Source organism: Acomys minous, assembly GCF_964271855.1.
Source record: "Acomys minous genome assembly, chromosome: 7".
Lineage (NCBI taxonomy): Eukaryota > Metazoa > Chordata > Mammalia > Rodentia > Muridae > Acomys > Acomys minous.
This window is the reverse complement of record NC_140488.1, coordinates 72,812,571-72,831,072: the sequence shown is the minus strand read 5'-3', so window position 1 is coordinate 72,831,072 and position 18,502 is coordinate 72,812,571. Positions and strand designations below refer to the sequence as shown.

General features: G+C 46.2%; 1 protein-coding gene and 1 pseudogene across 3 annotated transcripts in view; both read right to left on the bottom strand.

Annotated features, from left to right (window-relative positions):
• Nucleotides 1–18,502, bottom strand: part of LOC311602456 (doublesex- and mab-3-related transcription factor C1) — a 72,192-nt gene that overhangs the window by 33,390 nt on the left and 20,300 nt on the right. Inside the window, exon 1 of one of the 2 annotated variants that reach the window (XM_084790564.1) lies at nt 3,281–3,395. The exons of the other annotated variant lie outside the window; for it this stretch is intronic. The gene's annotated coding sequence lies outside the window, so the exon portion shown is untranslated. Of the gene's footprint in view, nt 1–3,280; nt 3,396–18,502 lie in introns of those variants that run through there. 2 annotated transcript variants of the gene reach the window in all.
• On the bottom strand, nt 13,683–14,155 carry LOC311601611 (large ribosomal subunit protein eL27-like; annotated as a pseudogene). Its single transcript has one exon. The product of its transcript is annotated as a large ribosomal subunit protein eL27-like (transcript).

Genomic DNA, 18,502 nt, shown 5'->3' with positions numbered 1-18,502 from the left:
TTTGTTTTCCTCTTTCATTCCTGGAGCCTCACTGTAACCCTACCACTGCCCTCATAGCACACTGAGCACTGGCTCTCCCCAGGCCTCAGGGGACGACAACATCTGCTTTGTGCCATTGCCTCAGGGGATGATCCCTGTTCTGGTGGATAGACTCTTGCTCCTCTTCTGCTACTCCTTAGAAATGACAGATGAAGCCGGGTGTGGTGGCACACGCCTTTAATCCCAGCACTCGGGAGGCAGAGGCAGGTGAATCGCTATGAGTTCGAGGCCAGCCTAGTCTACAAAGCGAGCCTAGAACTGCCAAGATAACACTGAGAAACCCTGTCTTGAAACACTAAAAAAAAAAAAAAAAAGAAAAAGAAAGAAAGAAAGAAAGAAAGAAATGACGGGGGAAAGTCAGTCCCCGCTCTCCACTCAACTGTGAGGAACATCCTGTCCATTGGGTAGATCTGGGTAGGGCATCGAAGTTTACTGCACGTATTGTCCTTGGCTGGTGCCATAGTTTGAGCAGGACCCCTGTGTCCAGATCTCTGGTGCCCCATATTTGACTACGTCCCCTGGATGGGGAGGCCTGGTGGCACTCAGAGGAAGGATAGCAGGCTACCAAGAAGAGACTTGATACCTATGAGCATATACAGGGGGAGGAGGTCCCCCTCAGTCACAGTCATAGGGGAGGGGAGTAAGGGGGAAATGGGAGGGAGGGAGGAATGGGAGGATACAAGGGATGGGATAACCATTTAGATGTAATGTGAATAAATTAATAAAAATATTTTTTAAAAAAAGAAGTGACGGATGAAAGGACCCAGGGTGCGTAGTGTACAAGCTGCACGGGTGCCAGGTCCAGAGCAGCTAGCACAGCAGCTGGAGGTGGGCCTTCCCTCTGGCTCACCTCAGAGCCAAGAGTGCGTAGTCCCAGCCATTTCTAACCGCTCTCTCCTCTCTCGGGCACAAGTACCGACTGTGTCTCCTGCACACGTGCTCTCACTCTCACAGCGCCGCTCCAGTATCCTCTAATTTTAGCCTCCCAGTTCCAGGGAAGCTTGGGGTCCTCCAGGTAGCCACAATGGCCCAACACGGGGTCTGTGGCAGTCTTTCCATCTCTAGTGCTGAAGCTCTTGGGGGCTGCTGCCTCACTGCAATGAAGCCTGCTGCCTCCAGGCTGCTCCCCTCCCAAGGTTACCTGCCTCTCCTCAGGACTCCCTGGCCACATGGTCCATAAGTCCGCCCTGGTCGCTTCTGGCTGCCTCTCCTACCTAAGTTATTCACATCTCAAGCTCCAACTAGACTCGAAGGTGCCTGGCAGAAGCTGAGGCGGCCTTGTCCTCGGCTCTCCACTGCCCTGAACCATGCCTCGATATGGCAAAGGGCCACTCGACATACGTTAAATGAATGAGTCCATGAGCAAGGTGTCTAGTTCAATTTTATTCTCCCTACATTCCAGAGCTCTGGGCGAATACAAGTAAACAGCTGATTTTGCTGCATGTCAGATTTTAGTCACATTTGTCTTTTGCCTCTTGGTATCTGGAGAGGGGCAATCACTGTGCTTTAAATTCCTTCAACATCTCAAGGAACTACAGGCTCTAGTATACTTCAGATCCAAAACGACAGTGTGTCACAAAGGCTTTGCATAAATGGACAAATCTCTCCTAAATAAGGAACAGTGAAACTCTGGGTGTATGCCAAGCATGAACGGAGATGCTCGCACTTAAGCACAGGCCTCATAGAGGCAGGGATTGGAGAGAGAGTTTACTTCCACTCTGATTTGACATGGTTCACAGCGAGTCGCTTTCCATTTGTTTTATGTTACGGTGCCAGGGATGGAGCTCACAGCCTCACCCGTGTGAGGAGAGTCTTCTTTCTACCACTCAGCCACGTCATCAGCCATCATCACTTGATCCCTGGCAGCTGTTTGTCAACGGGAAATGGGGTAGCTACAAAGCGAACAGGACGTTGCAATGCGCAGATTGAGCGCTAAGTCACCACGAAGCACAGAGGAGGCACAATGCTCTGACTCCTTCCTGACCCTGCTCTACCCCTGCAGGCTTCATACACCAGAGCCCCAGGGCCCACTGCTCCAGCACCCCTTTGACTACCCACAACAAAAGCAAGGAAGCCTCAGCCTCAGTCATGCCTGGCAGCAGCAGAAGCCCTAACTCTGGCCTGACACTGTGACTGTCCCCGGCACTGTCCCCGGTACTGACCATCACTCCGGCATGGCTCTAGCCCTGGCCCTGGCCCTGGCACTTGCATTGGCACTGGCGCTGGTGCTTGCTTCAGCCATGGCACAGGCCCTGGAACTGGAACTGGCTCGCACTAACACTCGCACTTGTCACATCCTCACCAGCAGCTGCTTCTGGGCCACCGCACAGCACCGGGCATTTCCTCCTCTTCTTGCAAGGCCTCATTTACTGCCCCAGCAAGGCTCTGGGCAGGGTGTCATTCACTTGGGCCACAAACTCCAGGACTTCCATCTGTCTTGGTTCCTTTGAGAGCCCCACAAGAACACCGAGAGCAAGGGACTGCTGGTGGCCACCTACTCACTCCTGAACCAGATGCTTGGGCTGCACACAAGCTCTGGTGATGCGCCTCGGCGACGGCTCCCCAAGGATAGGATGCTTTTTAGGAGAACAAACCTCCAACACCCTCCACACCTCCCGGGACACCTCCTCTGGGACACAGCTGGCCTGCACGAAGATCAAGTCCGGGGTACTCAGCGGAAGCCCAGTCTTTGGTGTGCCCTGGTCGCCTCTCGGGCCCCAAAGGCAAGGCAGGATGGATTTTTTTTTCCTGTTCGGGACATAGGAGTGCTCTGGAGGGCCATGTTCCTTCACCTAGACCCAAAGACTAACTCGGGGAGGTCAGAGGCTCTCTTGACACTCTCGGGGAAGAAGCTCCTGCACCTGTAGGATGACACACTTCAGCATGTCTGCCCTTTTGATCCACACAGTCTTCGCGTTCTTAACCAGCAGGTACTGCGCCAGCAGCTCAGCTACTTTCTAGCTCCTGGAGCGTCTGGGCATGCGCGCCAGGGGTGGTGGGGCCCGCGGGGTGCTCGGCAGGGGAACCCCTAGGGGCTTGTGGGGTCCACAAAGGAGCTCGCAGAAGCACCTGGGCGGGGGCTACGTGCCTCAGAAGAAGTGCTCTCGGGGCTCCGGAGAGCATTGAGCGTCCCCGCTGCAGGCGCCCCCGCGGGGTTTCCTGGGCAAGGAGGAGAGAAGGAGGCCGGGGGCCTCTGAGACCCGCAGGCCCTGGGTGCCACCTCTACCGCGGACGTTCTCACCTGCGGCTTTGGCTGGCCCAGGAAGCAGGAACTCAGGGAGGAGATGCGCGTCCACGGGCATTCGGCGGCCGGCTCGAGCGCTGGCTGCGAGGCCGCGAGGACAGTGGCGTCGCCAGGGACGCTGCGGCGGCCGCCGACAACACCCGCAGCCCCCGGGTCTGCTGGAGTCCCAGGCTGCGGCCCTCAGACCCCGAGGACTAGGAAGCGGGCAGAGGAGGGGGCGCAGCCTCCGCCGCCGCCACTGCCGGGCTCTGCCGCGAGCTGTGGGAACGCGCTGGCGCCGCCCCGCAGTGCCTCTGCCGGCCGGGGCCGGTACTGCAGCCTGGGGCCGGAAGGGTGCCAGGGCCTCAGCTCCCAGAGGTGGGGGCCACTGATGCCAGCCTTAGAAGACACCAGAAGCCTGGGGACCACACTCAAAGCACACCTTCCTCCTATTGGCTGTTACTGGGAAGAATCCTCTGGGTCCGTTGAGATCATCTGCCCCGCTCTCCCTGCCCCTTCAGGGGAGAAAGATGCCTCTGCCCGCAGCTCTCCACTTGGACCTTCTTTGCGCATGCATCAGTGCCTGGCCCAGGACTTGGTGACTGCTCCTTTCTCTTTGCCTCGCTGATAACTTCCTACAGCATGCCCACATTGCTTGTGCCCGGTGGCCACGCATGCGTGGTGGCATTTACGGAAAGGGCTGGAGAATGAGCGGCCTCGTGGAGATCTGCACGTGTATCTCCTGACTTTCAGCTACTACATCAGGAGGCCGGTGGCAATACCATGCCCTTGTGGTATGTCACTTTGCCACTACACAGTCCAGAAGGGCACTGATTATAATCTAACTTTCCCAAGTGAATGGCGCCTTTGCTTACTTCTGCCTCCCACCTCACCGGGCCTCATTGTTCCCCACAGGCTGCTTTCTTTCCCCAAGCCTCTCCTCTGACATGCAGGGATCTTCATAAACCTGGGGGTCAGAGGTCAATTCCTGGGGAACCCACAAGGAATCAGAAGAGGTCTCCAATCAGCAAGCGCCTCTTTTTGTTGCGTCATGTCCAACAGGTTAGAGTTCCACCTTCCAGCCTACCCTTTCTAGACAGGAGCCAGCTAGACTCTGCCCTGACATCGCCGGCTGGCTCCACGTCCCAGTACGATGGCTCCTAAATTTCCGCATGATTTTGTTGCTTGTGTTTTTCCAAATGTCTCCCACTGGCCGCATTTTATTGTTGCTCTTCCTGTTATAGAGACTGGAAAGTCATTTTTATTATCTGAGTAAAATAGTTTCTCTCCCCCCCACCCCCACCCCCTCGTTATTCTTTGTTTCCAATGTTTTGAAAAGTCGTGTCTTCTATATGAACATCGTGGTCAAATTCTGTCCACATCAAGACGCACTTGCCTTGATTTGCCCTAGGATTGCCTGGTATGCAGAGCTCAGTACAGGGACGGTTGACATCTGAAAAATGTGGCGGTTTCTCAACCACACAGACACAAATATGTATGTTCTTCCTTTGATTCTGGCCTCCATTTCGAGTACTTCAGTTACCGTTATAAGTGCCTTCTAGGCGTATTGCGTATTTCTGGTATTGGTCAATGTCCCTCTTTTTGTTTTACTGTTGCTCTGAGCTGGCTATTTTCCCATTGTATGCTCTGGTTGGTTTTGACATGTTGGAAGCCCAGGTGTCCCATACGTTTGATCTGCTGTGAAGCCGTCTTAACAACTGCCCTTTCTTGGAATTTGGTGTCCGTGGGTATTCATTGCGTGCTGTGATTACTGTGCTCACCCTCCTGTTTCTTATCCCACTGACCAGGACCGTGGTTCCACGCCAGCTAATGTCACTCATTTGAAAGCTCCTTTCTGTTGTTGTGTTGAACTGGGAGGGACTCTAGGGCCTTTGAGCCCAAGACAGTATGCTGTCCACTTTCTGGTGTCCACTGAGCTGGCCAGCTATTTATCGTTTGTCTGGGTCCAGATCAGTTTTCCCCTGTCCTGCCTGGTGGTGGAAGAGCTGACGCCTGTTGCCCTTCTGTGACAGCTAGGCAAGTACCACGTGTAGTAAGCTTCAAGCTCTAGGTTGCCCTGCAGTGCCCAGCAGGAAAACACTTCCACTCCATTGCAGTGATCAGGTTTTGGTGTTCACTGAAGGAGGTCAAAGGCCAGCTCAGACAAACTCCAGCCACCCTTCATCCAGGCCCTGTTCTCCCTCCCATGGCTGCCCCTGGGCAGCACTACCCTTCCACGGGCCACCACACTCTCCACCTCTGCGGTGGCGGTCTCTTCTATAGAGCCGCAGAGACCCTTATTTTCTCGCAAGTCCCTCCATCCCTGGAAGAAAAGATCTTTTGCATATCCGTGCTTTCTCCAAGATGTCTGCTTGCAACCAGGGATGGAGGCCGCTGCTCTCTCTCACTCCCTCAACCTCTGAGCTTTCTAATCAGCCCTACATGTAGGAAGCAGTCTTTTGCACCCATAAAGTTTCAACTCCGAAGAGAGCTCTGTCACTCTTTTGCCTGTTCGGGTTATCTTTTTACTCGATATGCTCAGTCCAAATCACAGGATCATTTCTGCCTCCAGATTAGGTCCTCGGCCTCAAGATAGTTACCCACAGAGATATATATATATATTTTAATTAAACCAAACCCTGTAGAATTTTATTTGGACATGCATTTTAAATCCCACTTGAAGGTGTCTCATTATCAATAATTGACATAGTTTCTCTCTTCCGCTGTCTTTTCACTGTTAAAAACTAAATAGAAAGAAAGAAAAAAGGAGGGAGGACAGAAAGAAAGGTAGAAAGAGAAGAAAGCAAGCCAAGGTAACATGCCAGAAACCTCTGGCTGCACACTCTCATTAAAATTCTGCCAGCAGTATACTGTCCTGTCTGCATTCACCACTAAACTCAGGGCTTTGGACACTTAATGGGTTCCACCTGTGGTTTGGAGACCAGTCCCCTGGAACCTGCCACCTCCGCTGTGGAACTTGTGCCAGCTCTTCTCCAATCCTCCCCGCCAAAGCCAACCACCACCCCGGAAAGATGTCTACCACTTGCTTCTCTGTCCACAAACAGACCAGACTGGGCTCTGCAGTCTGAGAAAAGGCAAAAGGCCGAGGCCAGAGTGCTTCCCACTGCAGAAGTGGCACCAGCACACAAGGACCCAGGCTGCCAGCAGCCTGATGTTAGGCATACCCACGATGGGGGGGGGGGGCGGAGATGGAGCTGCAGCTCTTCTCCTACTCTGCATGCCTCCATGTGCTGTGGCTGAGACTTAGGCATTCCAACCCTACCATTGCCACGTACTGCCCATGGTAGGTGCTCCAGACAATAAGCAATTAAGGATGTAATGTGAATAAATTATACTGAAAAAGAAAAGAAAATTTAGGATAGGGGAGCAGTGAATGACTTGCTGAATTGGACAACTGTAATCTACACATGCTAATAATAAAACTAAACATGCATTGATTTTTAAAAAAAAAGAAATTAGGAAGGGCAAGGAAACATGTTGACATCTACTCCCACGTCAGAATTTCAAAGGGTGATGGTTCTTTTCTCAAGCCGCCAAACCCAGTGAGAAATGCTGGTAGAAACACAGAAACAGATGTGACCCAACATATTGATCAGGTCAATTTGATGCTCGTCGCACGTAGTAAAGGATTAGAAACGTGTTCACAATATTTACTGATGTTTCCAGCCCATAAGCACTTGCCAAAAGTGTTCACTTGTACATGTGCATCTCTGCTCTGGTTGCCACATAAACTACACGATGCCCCAGCCGAATTGAATTCAGGGCAACAGCAAAGGTGTTGTTGTTTTGGTTTGGTTTGGGTTTTGGTGTGCACTTTTCCTACATGGATAGGCAGACTCATAGGAAGACAACTTCAAAATCCTCAATGATGATTATTTAAGTGAAAATAAAGTTAGGTAGATGCTCTATACTGTTTTTACCCAGTCTTGAGCCATAATCCCCGAGAAACACTCCCACACACTGGCAATGAGGGGAAATTACTACTGCCACACTCTCTGTAATAAATGGTAAAATGGGAATACTAGAAATTTCATGGGAAGGATGATTTCACCATCTACACTGTGCCTCCATGCCACACGCAAATTAAATGATCAAGGGGCACACACACACACACACACACACACACACACGCACGCACGCACGCACGCACACACACACGCACACGCACACACGCACACACACACACACTGGAGTGAATATATTCTTTGGCTACCAATGTAGAAAGCTGAGCATGGTGGCAAGCAACTGTAATCTCAACAAGTGAGAGGGCCTGTCAGGAGGATCTGGAGGTCAAAGCCAGCATCTTTTACATAGCGAAGTCTAGACAGGCCTGAGATAGTGGTGACCCTGCCTCAAAGAAAAATGTCCTGGAGCAATATTTAGAATGTTACATCACTTAGTAAGACAAAATGCAAAGAAGACATTGATGTGTGTGAAGGCACATGAGTGTAAGTACATGAAAGTAGACCTAAGGGTACACACGTGGGCCTCTTGGGGTGATTTCTATTAGTGATGCCTTTGATTTCGGAGTGTGAAGTGTGCACTATTACTTAAATATCCACAATCTGAATCAGACTTTTAGTGTCAATGTCACCTAAACTTACCAAATTAAAGTCTACCTTGCCTTATGTCCGGGGTTTGTGAAGCTTGTTGATATATGTATGTTATCTTAATGCAGAGCTGTCATCCCGGGTCTAGTGATTGCATCTTTGTGGAATGGGACTGGGTCTGACCCCCGGAGCTCACCGTGTACATCAGGTTGGTCTCCACTTGTGGTGATCACCTGGCTGCTGCCTCCAGAATGCTGGGGCTGCAGGCCTGTACATACACGCCTGGCTTCGACTAGGATCTCTTTAGATCATTTATAGTGATGCACATTTCCCTCCTAATTTTTCTCTCCCACAATGACATAACAACAGGTTTATGCACATGGGTCTCCCATCTACAAGAAAATACATGAATTCTCCATCTTCTCTTCAGGGAAGCTCCAAACATCTAGGGCTGTTAACCAACGTGTTGTTACAAAGGTGTGGCACGAATAAGCCCTTGCTTAAAGGAACCATTGCAGTCAGAATTCTATGTCTGATAAATTGGGTGATTAAAAGAGACTGCCCAATTGGATTTTAGGAACATATGGTTGCAAAGCCACAGGTTCAACTAACACCATCAGAATTGTGTGTGTGTGTGTATATATATATCAAAGTGGACATGGTGGTGCAAGCCTTTAATCCCAGCGCTCAGGAGGCAAAGGCAGGCAGATCTCTGTGAGTTCATGGGCAGCCTGTTCTTACAAAGTGAGTCTAGGACAGCCAGGGCTACACAAAGAAACCTTGTCTCAAAAACAAAAAAGAAAAGAAAAATCCAGAAACGTGAATAGATGGGGGATTTGAGCAAAAGAAAAACTGGAGTACAAAAAGAAACCCTGTCTCAAGAAAAAGAAAGAAAGAAAGAAAGAAAGAAAGAAAGAAAGAAAAGAAAAGAAAAGAAAAGAAAGAAAAATCCAGGAACATGAATAGATGGGGGATTTGAGCAAAATAAAAGCTGGAGTGTGAATTTTTGTGTTGGTAGCTTTGTACTGAGGTGATTCAAATCAAAGTGCCAGTTACATACTCTAAAATGCACAAAGCCAGGTGGTAAGCCTGGAAATAGCTGATTATGGCAAAAAGCACTGGACCTTGCAGCGAAAGCACAGATCAGACTAGGGATAATGTCAATCACTGGCAGAAAGTCCCCTGTGTTCCTTTCTTATCAGCACCCACTGCTTTCCCCGGGCACAGCTACCTTTCTTCTTTCTATCAGCTTAGATTTGTCTTGCCCATTCTGTACCTGTTAACTTACCGAACCATCAGATTCTTTTCACCTGACTTCTTTTTCTTAGTAGAATGATTTTAAGTTTCATGACTGTCGTGCATAGCCATAGTCTTCTCTATTTCTGACTGGTATCCCACGATGGATGTTAGCACACCCCCACTGAAGATGGGATATTCCAGCCAGCTGCTGGGTCTGTGCCTTCCTGTCCCTAGGAGATGTGTATCAAAGTCAAAACAATTCACACACTAGATCTAGCGCTAGGCTAATTAATGCAAATATTTACTGCCCATCCAGGCATATTCATCACGAGGTTAGTCTGTGCAGGAGGTGAGAGTACAGCGAGTGCTTGGCAAAGGTTGAGACAGGAAAACCTTGTGAGATTTTTTTAATAGTGCTGAAGGAAGTATCAGTTTCTTACAGACCATTGGAGCCTGGGAAAATGGAGGAAGAAAGGCCAGGTTGGCAGTCTGTGGGCGGAGTTGCTAAGAGTGTTTAAGGAGGTGGGATGTCAGGCAGGAGTTGTGGGGAGGGCGAGGGGGCATTAAGCAACCAATTCCGGCTCAGGCATTCTATTGCTCAGATTCCGTTCATATGTGCGGGGATGGGGAGTACCCAGGCATAGCTTGTAAGCAGGAGAAACCAAACAGCCGTGCGTGGTGAAGTGGTGCCTGAAGCCATCCTCACGCAAAGAAGAGGTGGCAGGACCATGGCAGCAGGCGGGTGCACTTTGTCTCCCAGCGTCAGAAGGTTCACCTGATCGTGCACAGCTCTGTGTTTCTGAGTCCATGGTAAAGCGCAGCATCATGACAGCAGCATTATGAGGCAGAGGAACAACACCTCATGGCAGCCAGGAAGTCGTGACAATATGAGAGAAAGGGGGCCATGGAGAAAGTCACCCCAGTGACCTTCCCTGGTAACCTAGCTCCTTCAGCTAGTTCTCTCTCCCAGAGTTTTCAGAACCTCTTCACATAGCAACACCAACTTGGGACCAAACCCTCAATATAAGAAGCTTGCAGAGTGAGGGTGGACATCATGTCCAATCCACAGCAGGCATTGCTCTATACTCTTACTCATAGGGCCTTGAAGCACTCGTGGTGCAAAAAGGCAACCTCCGTTTGAGTTTTGATGCATCCATAGGCATGCATATAATTTGAGGATCCTTAAAAATCAAGGATAAAAAAATGTGGGGCATAATGAAAGAGCCAATGGACCACCAAGGTGGCAAAGGCCATGTGACCCAGGGTAGCAAGTGGACTACCACAGCACTGTTCATTATATAGAGATGGTATCACTGAGGAAGTCTGGGGATGCTAGAAAATTGGACTTGTAGATCATAGAATAGCCTCTATCATTTTCATAAGATTGGACTTAAGGTCATTTTATTGTGCTTCAGTTGTGTTAAGACTTCCTGGGCTTGCTGTAGCATGATAGCTGGGTTCTGGTGGTGCCATATTGCTGAGCAAGCCATGAAGAGTAACCCAGTAAACAGCCACTCTTCCATGGAATAGAATTAGGACTAGAAAAATAATTATTTTATATCCTCTTTCATATAGCATGTCTAATACCTGCATTCACTCCTTCCTCATCCCTAATATGAAGCCCTTATTATTCTCTTTTCTTCATGTTTTACTGTACTGCCCATGTATACTTTACTACAGCAAGCTTCTTTTTTTTTTCAGGTTTTTTTATGCCTTTGGAAATGAATGTATGATAAGTATATTCTTATGGTATGCAGTGAAATAATTTGTCATATGTACATATTTTCTGATGTTCAAATCACAGAAAAACTAACATTTTTACCTCTTTAAATTCTTAAACATTTTTTTCACTGTGGTAATTATAAACTTTGCTCTTCCAGTTGCTGTTAAAAGATAAGCTGCATTCACTAGTGTGTGGGTGAGAGGTAAAAGCCTATTCCTCTTAAACAACTGTGTATGAACGCCGGTTGTCTAACCTCCTTCCCTCCTATCCACTCCTTGCTCTTGAGTCAAAGCTTTCTTCATGAATGTTATATGAATCAGTCAACAACATGAACCAATGCGGTGGATGGTGTCAGATGATGCGGCATATGTATCTGATGAAACTCACATACAAGTAACACTGTATAGACAAAGCAGGTTATCTTCAAGAACATATCTATACACACACACACACACACACACACACACACGTAACAACAATTAATCAAAAAAGAGGACAAGAACTTGAAGAAAGCAAAGAAGAGTATATGGGAGGAAGAGAAATGGGGGAAATTATATAATTATATTATAATCTCAAAAAAGTAATTTTTAAAAACTCACCATGTATATGTGAATCAAAATGCTCAATATTAGTGGAGTGGTAGCTCAGTGGTTAAGAACACTGGCTGCAGAGACTTGATACCCTATGAGCATATACAGGGGGAGGAGGTCCCCCTCAGTCACAGTCATAGGGGAGGGGAGTAAGGGGAAAATGGGAGGGAGGGAGGAATGGGAGGATGCAAGGGATGGGATAACAATTGAGACATAATATGAATAAATTAATAAAATATAAAAATTTAAAAAAGAACACTGGCTGCTCTTCCATAGAACCCAGGTTCATTTTTTCAGCACCCACATGGTTGCTTACAACCTTCTATAACTCCAGTCCCAAGGAACTAACACCTTCATTTGGGCTATAGAAGCAATACATGCAAGAAACACAGACATACATTGGGGTATGACACTCATACACATACAAGTGAACACAAATGACAAGCTGGAGACCTAAGTCAGGGTAGGCTCCTGGGAGAATATGAGGGGGATTCTGGCAGAGACTCCACATTGCAGGGGCCAAAGTAACTGAAGAGGACAGCCTTCTAACTAGATAAGACTCCTGGTAGAGTGAGGGGAACACCAAATCATCCATAAAAACTTTGACCAAAATTTACCTTGCTACAACATGTGCAGGGATAAAGATAAAGCAGATAGAGCAGAGATTGAGGGAATGTCCAACCAATGCCTGGCTCAACACAAGACCCACCCCATGGGAAAGAACCAACCCCTGACACTATTAATGATAGTCTGCTATGCTTGCAGAAAGGAGCCTAGCAGAGTTGTCCTCTGAGAGGTTCCACCCAGCAGTGCTTTGAAACAGATGCTGAGACTCAAAGCCAAACATTGACTGATGTGTAGGAAGTCTTATGGAAAAGTAGGGGGAAGGAGAAAAGGACCTGAAGGTGACAGGAACATCCAGAGAAGACCAACAGAGCCAACTATCCAGAGAACAGAAGGGCTTGCTGAGACTGAAGCACCAACCAAGGACCATGCATGTACTAGACCTAGGCCCCCTGCACAGATATAGCCAATGGGCAGATCAGGCTTCATGTGGGTCCTCTCAGAAGGGAGGGTGGAGGCTGTCTCCGATATAGACTCTGATACCAGCTTTTTTGTCACTTCTCCCTAGCGAGACTGCCTTCCAAGGCCATAGGTGAAGAGGACACGCACAGACCTGATGTGACTGGATGAGCTGGGATGGATGGGAAAGAGCATGAGAGAATACTTTCGATGCACATACTTGATAAAGGAATTGCTTTTAGAATATTTCCAGAATGTTTATTGCTCAAATATAAGAAAGCTACGAATCTATTTTTTTAAGTGGGCAATTTCTTTTGAAAGCCATGTTACCAAAGAAGAAAGATGCATGGATTTTAAGGTATGCATACGACAAGGTGCACATTATGTCCATGTCAGTTAAAACAATAATAACATCCCAGGAAGAGCATGTCCTTACAAGGCTGACAGGGTGTCAGATGGTCCAATCATGGAGAATGTGTGGCCATGTCTTAAAAATTAACCCTATACCAACCACACAATCAGTCATTCTCTTCCTAAGAGAAATGAAGATATGCATTTTATTGTCACTTCCACACAAATGCTCATAGCTGTTCCACTTGTAAAAGCTAAAAAGACAAAACAGTTTCTAACCATGTTGCCCCAGTTTCCCATGGTTTCCTTTGTTGCAAATTTGTTCAAAACTACACATGGCCTTCTGCTGACACTGTGTAAAACTAATTTACACTAAGGGAGTTTCCCAAGAGTGAGTGGAAGCTCTCATTGCACTGCCCTCAATAACAGAGTGCACATATGAGACCCCTCAGGTCTCTCTGCATGTTGGTGGTGCATCTGACTCATGACTTGGGGGAAATTCACTCAGAACTCAGGTGCAGAACTGTTGACTCTCTTCAACACTGCTTCCATTTTGTTTTCCTAGGATGAAGGTTCCTTAGGCTTTCTTTGGTTTTGAAACCATAATTGTGTTGTTGTGTGTCAAATGTTCTTCCAGCCTCTAACAGCTATGCGTAGGCAGCTAGTGTCCTGAGTGGCATTTGTCCCCAAGATAAAATAGTCAGTTTGGTGGAAGAGGCAAACACCAGGTCACTTCTGTCCTCGAGGAGCCATTGATACTTGGGGAGCTTGGAAGGACTCCCCAGGTAGTGTCCCTTAGACTGTTGTTACTCAAGTAGCACTGAAAAAAAGTCTTATCCAGACTTCTTCAGTCTTGTGTTTATGCTCTGAAAACCAATCTGTTCACTTTTCCTCACCCAGAATCCATTGTTGTTTTTTTTTTTAATTTTATTTTTAGTGATGGAAATGAAAATATACCTAAAAGCAAAGCTTCTGGAAAAACCATTTGTTCTTCCCTGTCTTGTATCGTTCCTCAAACTTGACCTTGGACTCCTGTTGGGCCTTGCATTTCAGGGCTGGGTCTCTAAAGGCATCCTTGTTGACAACAGTCTTGTCCAAGGGGATATCCACAGAGTACCTGGTGGGCATGAGGTGATTGTAGTTATAAACTTTCACAAAGCACTTGATCTTTGACCTCTTGGAGATTTTCTTCTTGCCCATGGCAGCTGTCACTTTTCAGGGATAGCGGTCAATTCCAGCCACCAGGGCATGGCTGTAAGGGTGGTCTGAGGTGCCATCATCGATGTTCTTCACGATGACGGCTTTGCGTCCGGAGTAGCGTCCAGCCAGGACCAGCACCACTTTCCCGGCTTTCATGAACTTGCCCATTTCGGCAGCAAGCAGCAGGAATCCAGCAGAAAGGCGAATCCATTGTTTCTAATGCCCCCTCCACTCACACACACACGTACACAACTCCTCAACTAGTGATAATTGGCCTCCAACCAAACTGGTACCAAGATGCACAGGTGCCATCCTGATACAGTATTGGTCTCATGGCGATATGCCATCTAAAACTGCATTGCTTCCAGGACAAACATCTCCTTACTTCTTTTCTTCCCATTGCAGAGTTAAGAGGCGAACTTATCCCTAGTTTGTATGATGTCACTAGAGAAGATTTTAATTGGCTATGATCTTTCTACAGCTGTTTCAACATGACACCAAATTTTTCTTTGAGAGTCACCTCAAAAACAAGAAGTAAGTAAGTCTTCATATGGAGGCCTGGTTTTTTTGTTTGTTTGTTTGTTTGTTTTCGTAAGACGGTTGACTTAATTCAGTAGAGGATGCAGCTCCTTCTTTATTTCTGTACTTTTGGAAGTTAGTAAACACTGACTATTCTTGTGGTATTACATAAGTGCCAGAGTCTATAGACCTGTAAAACATCCATACTTTCACACTCTGCTGTGTTTGTGTATCTGAATGTTTCTGTATTTAGACATTTTTTTTTCTGGCTGTACAGGAACCTCTGTAAAATTGATGTACATTTTTAAACTTTTGTAATGTTTGGCTTTTACACAAGGGCCCAGCCATAATACAAGCCGAGCGTCCAGAGTATAATCTATAGCCCTGGAGTCAAGTAACAGTTTATGGACTGAGTGGGCTATAGTTAGGAGTACGTATATATGTGTGGACATCATGGATTACTGTCCTGTATTCTAACCTTATCTTTCCAACAGAGGCCAAAGAAAGAGGAAAGCATCCTTGGCAACTGGTCTGACACATAGAGCCATTGTTATAGCTTAAATCAGACATGTTTTCCTGATGAAACCAAGCAATCACAAAGAGTGCTTATGTTAAACCAACACATAACAAAACCACAAAATTACAAACATCCCCTTCGCACAGCCAGTATTAGTGACTACTGTTTTTTTCTCGTTGGCAGCTCTAGCCTGCAGGTCTTCTTCCTTCCTGCTAAGTAAAAGTAACCATGAAGGGCTTGAGAGGTGGCTAAGCAGTTAAAGGCATTTGCTATTCTTATAGGGGATCCAGGTTTGGTCCCCAGCACCCACGTAGCTGCTCACAACTGCTTGTAACTCCAGTTCCAGAGGATCTGACACCCTCCTCTGGCTTCTGAGGGTACCAGGCTTTCATATGTACTTGAAGGCAAGACATATGCACATCATGTACATAAAAATTGAATACGTATTTAAATTTTTCTAAGATACTCAGTCATAGGATCTCCCTTCTCCTTAACAGCATCCCATCCCAAGTGAAGTCCAACTTGACTCAAACATTGAAGTCCTTTCTGATACCCTCCTACTCAACTGCTGCTCGGTTTCCCCAGGGGATGCGTTCACCCTTGTTTCAGATACAGGCATTGTGGTGGTTTAAAAATCAAATGGCTCACGGGGGGGGGGGGGGGGTGTGGAACTATTAGGAAGTGTGGCCTTGTTGGGGTAGGCGTGGCTTTGCTGAAGGACGTGTGTCACTGTGGAGGTGGGATTTGAGGCCTTCTATGCTCAAACTACACCCAGTGTGGCACACACTCTCCTTTCTGCTGCCTTTGTAGCAAGATATAGAACTCTCCTCCAGCACCATGTCTGCCTGGATGCTGCCATGGTTCCCACCATGGTGATAATGGACTAAACCTCTGTACTGTAAGCCAGCCCCAATCAAATGTTTTCCTTTACAAGCGTTGCCATGGTCCAGGTGTCCCTTCACAGCAAAAGAAATCCTAACTAAGGCAGGCACGCTCCTGGCTCCAGTGGTGAGTGAGTGTCCAATGAAGGACTAACTATGGGAGGAAGGAAGGATGGACGGACGGATGGATCACTATGAATGAGGGAGAGAAGGGAGGGCCTGGGCAAGGAAGGAAAGGGAAGGGAAGAGAATATCAGGGAAATACAGAGGGAAGAAGAAGCAAGTCAAGTCTTCCTGCTCTGTTCCTTGGCCCGAGTTATGCTCGACACTGTTGTACTTTGCGTCATGTCCCAAGGAAGCCACAAGAGCTGTTTGACTCCTAAGGTGGCATTTTATTTTGAAGGCAGTCATTATTTCTGTCGTCCAGTAATCTGCCCTTCACACTTTTTCTTTTTCTTCTTCCTCCCTTGTTGCTCATCCTGGCACCCATGGCTTTTCTGGGTCAAAGACCTCAACATAAGGCCATATACACTGAACCTGATAGAAGAGAAAGTGAGGGATAGTCCTGAACTCGTTGGCACAGGAAAAGACTTTCTGAACAGAATGGCCATCGCGTAAAGAACTGAAACACACTGGACAACAAGAACAAACAACCAGTTTCCTTTCCACTAGATGGCTTCCTGGAACCACAGCCTCTTCCCCAGGAGCAGTCCTCCATGCCTCTTTAAACCACATGGTGGCGCTCAAGCAGACAGAAATGAGGACCTGCTTTCTTAGCTCAGGTCTGATCACTAGCCATGTTCTGACTTGTGTCTTTTGCTCTCACTTCAGGGCTCCTTGGTTCTATTCTAATAAGACTCGTGGTACCTGTCAGGAGTCATGTTCCTCAGAGGAGCAGTGGTGGATGGATTGGCAGAAAGCAAGCACAACCATTGTAGTAACGTGCTTGTGGAGAGTAGGGGTCCTAGCTGATTGCACCAAAAGGAGATCTTTTTCTAGATTATTAATAGCACCAAATATGCTAGAAATACTATGTAAATGGTTAGCATATTGTAATGTTTGAGGGATAATATGAGTAAAATTCTGTTCATGTTAAATACAAACACGTTTTTTCAAATGTTTCTGATTTGTGGTTGGTTGGATCTGAAGTTTCAGAAACAGAGAATATATAATTTCAAGATGTACTTTGGGGGTTGGACATGTGCTACAATTTTGAAACTTGTATTTTTTCAACCAGAATGGTTTCTTTGTGATATCTTCACTACATTTTATTTGTAATAGCATCTATGATGTCTTTTTTTATAATTCACTTTCACACACTAACAGTTTCCATTTGGCTCTAGTATATAATCCTTTTAATATGTTGTTGGATTCCATATGCTAGCATTGTTGTTGTTGTTTAGAATTCTATCTTGATCCACTATGTATAAGCAGAGCCACCCATGTGGCAATGGGTTTGGAACTATCCATTGGAACATAAGCAACTCACCAGTGGTTTTGTCTGGCTTTATGATTCTTACTTCATAAAATGAGTTTGAAAATGTTTGCTCTTCTTCATTTTTGTTCAGAGTTTGAGCGGAATCCATGTTAATTATATTTAAATGTTTGGTGGAATTCATGACTGGTTCTGTCTTCTTTTCCTTAACAGGAGTGTTTGAATTGCTAATGCATTCTCTGCTGTAATTACCAGAGTGATCTGCCACATTCTTTCTTCATGAACCACTCTTAGGAGAACGTTTGGTTCTAGGTATATTTAGGTATCAAGGAGTTGATACAAAGTTATTTATAATCTTATATTATCTATTTAATTTTTATGAAATCAATTATCATGTCTTTTCTTTCATTTTTTATTTTTAACTACTATGTCTGTTCTCTTTTTTTATTAGTACCACTAAACACTTGGTAATTTTGTTAACTGTTTTAAAGAACTAACTCTTGATTTCTTTGAGAGCCTTTAATTTTTTGAGAGCTTTTAATTTTATAAATTTAATTTTACATGTATGAGTTAGTGTGTGTGTGTGTCTGTGTGTGTGTGTGTGTGTGTGTGTGTGTGTGTGTGTGTGTGTGTGTACCATGTGTATGCCTGGTATTTGCAGAGACCAGATGAAGGCATCTCATTCTCTGGGACTATACTTATAGACAGCCATGAGCTGCCATGTGGTTGCTGGGAACTGAAGATGGGAGAGTTCAACAAATGTTCTTAAGTGCTGATCCAACTTTTTAGCCCCAGCCTCTAATTTTTTAATCTTCTGTTACAATCTTTATTTTTTTCGTTATTCTAGTTTTTTGTTGTTTCTCTTTTTTTCTTTTTAGCTATTTGTGTAATCTAAAAAGTTAGACTATAGATGAGAAATTTATTTTTAATCTGTTAGTTCATATTTCCCTTTTAGCATTGGTTTCACAGCATCTCCCAAATTTTAGTTTTGTGGGACCTATCAAAACATGAAAATGGGAACCGAAACTCATCACAACTACTATAAGAATTGTTATGTCAATTAGTGTATATTTTATGAAATTGAAAGCCCCAAACACACAAACATACATGCACACATGCACACACATTATATTTTTTCCCTTTTTGTTCTCATTTTTCTTTACATCATTTTTGGTTTGGCTTCCATTTGTT